General features: G+C 26.2%; 1 pseudogene; it reads right to left on the bottom strand.

The window, feature by feature from the left end:
* Positions 1 to 547: 547 nt before the first annotated feature.
* On the bottom strand, positions 548 to 1,745 carry LOC143371919 (cytochrome b pseudogene; annotated as a pseudogene).
* Between the last annotated feature and the right edge of the window lie 4,207 nt (positions 1,746 to 5,952).

The following is a 5,952-nucleotide window of genomic DNA, read 5'->3' as shown; positions in this document are numbered from 1 at the left end:
TAATATTTACTGTAATTTTGTTAATTGAAAGTTATTCATTTGAAGATTTGTATAAATTTCAATTTTATGTAAAGTTTGTATTTATTTTATTTCCTATTTATTTAATATTTTTGGTTAGATTATTGATTGAATTAAATCGAACTCCTTTTGACTTAGTTGAGGGCGAATCTGAATTAGTGTCTGGATTTAATACTGAATATTTTAGAGGAAGATTTACTTTAATTTTTATAGCTGAATATTTAAAAATTATTTTTATAAGATTTTTGATTTCATTAATATTTATAGGGTTTAGTTTACTTAGACTAAGATTTATATTAGTTTGAATGTTTCATATTTTTTTTATTATTTGAATTCGTGGAGTTATACCACGTATACGGTATGATAAATTAATATATATATGTTGAAAGAAGTTTCTTTCTTGTGTATTAATTTATTTATTTTTCGTATTTGGAATTAAGTTGTTTATTCAGATCTTTATTTAAAGTTAATAGAAAATATTATTTCTATTCTATATTTTCAAAATATATGTCTAATCAGACTCATTAACTTAAATTTGGTAGATTAGTGAATCTTAATAATTATTTAAATTAGGATTAATAATAAAGTAAGAGAAATATAATGTTGTAAAAATTTGACTTAGTTCTTTGTAAGGATATTCAATTTGTTTACCTCCTGATCATGTTAATAAAATAAAAAGTGACACAAATCTTCAGAATAAAAATTGATTTGTAGGATAACATTTTCTTGATATTACATTATATATTTTAGTAAATGGTAAGATTATTAAGATTAAAATTGATATAATTAGTCCGATTACACCTCCTAATTTATTTGGGATGGCTCGTAAAATTGAATATGCAAATAGAAAATATCATTCAGGTTTAATGTGAACAGGGGTAGATATTGAATTAGCGTAAATGAAATTATCAGGGTCTCCTAAAATATATGGATATTGTATAATAATTAAAAAGTGAATAAAAAAAATTAATGTAAATCCTATATATCTTTAATTGTAGAATATAAATGAAATGGAATTTTGTATTTATTTCTTCTTGTACCTAGAGGATTATTTGAACCTTTTAAGTGTAAAAAAAATAAATGAATAACGACTAAGATTAAAATAATTAATGGAAGAATAAAATGGAACGAATAAAATCGGTTTAAAGTGGCATTGTCAATTGAGAATCCTCCTCAAATTCATTCTACTAATATTTGTCCTCCTCAAAAAGATATTTGTCCTCATGGTAAAACATCACCTAAGAATGCTGTTGCTATTGATATTAATATAATAATTACTCCTATAATTCATACTGGAGTTGATTTAAATGAATGATAGTAAATTCCTCGACCAACATGTAAATATATAGTGATAAAGTATAATGATGCTCCATTTATATGAATTAAACGAATTAATCAGCCTAGATTTACATCTTTTATAATATGAATGACTCTTTCGAAGGCTAGATTAATGTTTGGGCAGTAGTGTAGTGATAGAAAAATTCCAGAAATAATTTGTACTAATAAATATACTCCTAAAATTGATCCAAAATTTCATCATGAATTGATGTTTATAGGTGATGGTAATTAGATGTTAATTAGAGAATTATTTGAAATTTTTAGTATTGGATTATTTTTTATTATTCTAATAAATTTAGATTTTTTCATAATTAATTAATCTTTCGAAGAGGGCAATATTTAGAAGAACATATTTTAATTGTTAAGAGTAAACAATATAGAAGATTTACAATTGTAATTGTTGAAAGTATTCTTAAAGGAAGTGTATAGACCTTATAAATAAAAATTTTATTTAAGTTAATTTTATTATTTATATACAGGGTGTCCCACTAAGGAGTGGACAGCACGATATCTCTTAAAGTATTGTCGATAAAAATATAAAAAAAATAGGGAATTGCATGGTTCGAGGGGGCCCATTTATTAGCGCGAACGAATTTTGTTTTCGATTATTATTTTAAAAGATACGATGGTCAAGTTCGGTTTTTCAAATGGAACTATTTTTTTTGAAGACCTGAGTTGATAGTGCGTTCCAAGACAAATTCAATAAGCTTTAATGTATACACTTTATTTCCACTGGTTTTTAAGATATTGCGCTTGCAAATTTACTGATTTTCACTGCAAGAAACCCCTCTGGAATGGCAAAAACCGGGGGCGTCTTACTGGCGCCACGGGTGGCACTGCCTGTTGAAATGGATACTTACCTGCCAAAGGTCTACGCCAGAAATGGCAGGCCCAAAGGCTGGACAATTCTTTTCCGTCAGAAATGCTACTTAGGTAGGTACATCTGCGGTGTCGAGAAGCGCATCGTTACTTTTATTTCGCACTTGCTTCTACGCTCGGATGGCCGGTTCTTTTGTGAGGGATGCAAATCCGATTGGTTCTGATACAATCTGCTCCCTATGGTTGAAATTTAGTCTAGCAACTTTCACTCCTCCTAACCTAACCAATCCAACTTGCATCCCTCCCAAAAGAACCAGCCATCCGAGCGTAGAAGCAAGTGCGAAATAAAAGTAACGATGCGCTTCTCGATACCGCAGATGTACCTACCTAAGTAGCATTTCTGACGGAAAAGAATTGTCCAGCCTTTGGGCCTGCCATTTCTGGCGTAGACCTTTGGCAGGTAAGTATCCATTTCAACAGGCAGTGCCACCCGTGGCGCCACTAAGACCGCCCCCGGTTTTTGCCATTCCAGAGGGGTTTCTTGCAGTGAAAATCAGTAAATTTGCAAGCGCAATATCTTAAAAACCACTGGAAATAAAGTGTATACATTAAAGCTTATTGAATTTGTCTTGGAACGCACTATCAACTCAACTATCATCAAAAAAAATAGTTCCATTTGAAAAACCGAACTTGACCATCGTATCTTTTAAAATAATAATCGAAAACAAAATTCGTTCGCGCTAATAAATGGGCCCCCTCGAACCATGCAATTCCCTATTTTTTTTTTATATTTTTATCGACAATACTTTAAGAGATATCGCGCTGTCCACTCCTTAGTGGGACACCCTGTATAAAGTAATTATTTACTTTTAATTTCGACTTAAAAATTGGACTATTGTTGTGTATATATAATTATTTATAAGATATACTGGTTTAAGTAATTATTAAATGCAATTTAATTGTTATGAATTAACTAATATGCTAATTGATTCACTCTAGATAAGAGAATATTCATTCAATTCATAAACTAACGATTAGTATTAATAATAATAAGTAGAATGTTGATTTTGTTGATATTATAATTTTGTATTTAATTAATGGGAGAATTGGGATGATTAGAATAATTTCGATATCAAAGATTAGAAATATTAGGGTGATTAGAGAAAAAATATGTAAATAAATGGAGAAAAATAGGAATATATAGAGGGGAAAATAGGTAAATAAATAGAGAAAAAATTGGTAAATAAATAGAGAAAAAATAGGTAAATAAATTTGAGCAAAAAGTGGTTAATAGAGAAAAAATATGTAAATAGATTAGAGAATAAAAGTGGTAAATAGAGAAAAAATAGGTAAATAAGTAGAGAAAAATAGGTAAATAAATAGAGAAAAAATAGGTATATATAAAGGGGAAAATAGGTAAATAAATGGAGAAAAAAGGGGGTAAATATATACAGAAAAAAATGTACATAAATTAGAGAAAAAATAGGTAAATAAATAGAGAAAAAATAGGTAAATAAATAAAGAAAAAGCAGGTAAATAAATAGAGAAAAATAGGTATATAAATAGAGAAGAAAGGAGGTAAATAAATACAGAAGAAAGGCGGTAAATAAATACAGAAAGAAATGTACATAAATTAGAGAAAAAGGTAAATAAATAGAGAAAAAATATGTAAATAAATGGAGAAAAAATAGGTATATATAGAGGGGAAAATAGGTAAGTAAATAGAGAAATAATTGGTAAATAAATTGAGAAAAAATAGGTAAATATATACAGAAAAATAGGTATATATAGAGGGGGAAAAAGGGAAATTAATTAGAGAGAGAAAAAATGTAAATAAATAGAGAAAAAAATAGGTAAATAAATAGAGAAAAATAGTTAAGTAAATTTGAGCAAAAAGTGGTAAATAGAGAAAAAATAGGTAAATAGATTAGAGAAAAAACTAAATAAATAGGGAAAAATAGGTAAATAAATAGAGAAAATAGGTATATAAATAGAGAAAAAAGGAGGTAAATAAATACAGAAGAAAGGAGGTAAATAAATACAAAAGAAAGGAGGTAAATAAATACAGAAAGAAATGTACATAAATTAGAGAAAAGAATAGGTAAATAAATAGAGACAAAATAGCTAAATAAATAGAGAAGAAAGGAGGTAAATAAATACAGAAAAAATAGGTAAATAGATTAGAGAAAAAAGTAAATAAATAGGGAAAAATAGGTAAATAAATAGAGAAAATAGGTATATAAATAGAGAAAAAATAGGTAAATAAATAGAGAAAAAATAGGTAAATAAATAAAGAAAAAGCAGGTAAATAAATAGAGAAAAATAGGTATATAAATAGAGAAGAAAGGAGGTAAATAAATACAGAAGAAAGGCGGTAAATAAATACAAAAGAAAGGAGGTAAATAAATACAGAAAGAAATGTACATAAATTAGAGAAAAGAATAGGTAAATAAATAGAGACAAAATAGCTAAATAAATAGAGAAAAAATAGGTAAATAAATAGTGAAAAATAGGTAAATAAATACAGAAAAAATGTACATAAATTAGAGAAAAAAAATAGGTAAATAAATAGAGAAAAAATAGGTAAATAAATGGAGAAAAATAGGTAAATAAATAGAGAGGAAAGGAGGTAAATAAATACAGAAGAAAGGAGGCAAATAAATACAGAAGAAAGTGTACATAAATTAGAGAAAAGAATAGGTAAATAAATTGAGAAAAATAGGTAAGTAAATTTGAGCAAAAAGTGGTGAATAGAGAAAAAATAGGTAAATAGATTAGAGAAAAAAGTAAATAAATAGGGAAAATAGGTATATAAATAGAGAAAAAATAGGTAAATAAATAGTGAAAAATAGGTAAATAAATACAGAAAAAATGTACATAAATTAGAGAAAAAAAATAGGTAAATAAATAGAGAAAAAATAGGTAAATAAATGGAGAAAAATAGGTAAATAAATAGAGAGGAAAGGAGGTAAATAAATACAGAAGAAAGGAGGCAAATAAATACAGAAGAAAGTGTACATAAATTAGAGAAAAGAATAGGTAAATAAATTGAGAAAAATAGGTAAATGAATAGAGAAGAAAGTAAATAAATAGGAAAAAATACGTAAATAAATAGAGAAAAAATATGTAAATCAATGCAGAAAAATAGGTATATATAGAGGGGAAAATAGGTAGGTAAATAGAGAAATAATTGGTAAATAAATTGAGAGAAAATAGGTAAATATATAGAGAAAAATAGGTGTATATAGAGGGGGAAAAAGGGAAATTAATTAGAGAGGGAAAAAATGTAAATAAGTAGAGAAAAAAATAGGTAAATAAATAGAGAAAAATAGGTAAGTAAATTTGAGCAAAAAGTGGTGAATAGAGAAAAAATAGGTAAATAGATTAGAGAAAAAAGTAAATAAATAGGGAAAAATAGGTAAATAAATACAGAAAAAATGTACATAAATTAGAGAAAAAAATAGGTAAATTAATAGAGAAAAAATAGGTAAATAAATGGAGAAAAAATAGGTATATATAGAGGGGAAAATAGGTAAGTAAATAGAGAAATAATTGGTAAATAAATTGAGAAAAAATAGGTAAATATATAGAGAAAAATAGGTAAATAAATAGTGAAAAATAGGTAAATAAATACAGAAAAAATGTACATAAATTAGAGAAAAAAATAGGTAAATTAATAGAGAAAAAATAGGTAAATAAATGGAGAAAAATAGGTAAATAAATACAGAGGAAAGGAGGTAAATAAATACTGAAGAAAGGAGGCAAATAAATACAGAA

This window comes from Andrena cerasifolii, chromosome 8 (genome assembly GCF_050908995.1).
Source record: "Andrena cerasifolii isolate SP2316 chromosome 8, iyAndCera1_principal, whole genome shotgun sequence".
Taxonomy (NCBI): Eukaryota; Metazoa; Arthropoda; class Insecta; order Hymenoptera; family Andrenidae; genus Andrena; species Andrena cerasifolii.
Note: the sequence above shows the minus strand (reverse complement) of the source record. Positions and strands in the feature narration are given on the sequence as shown.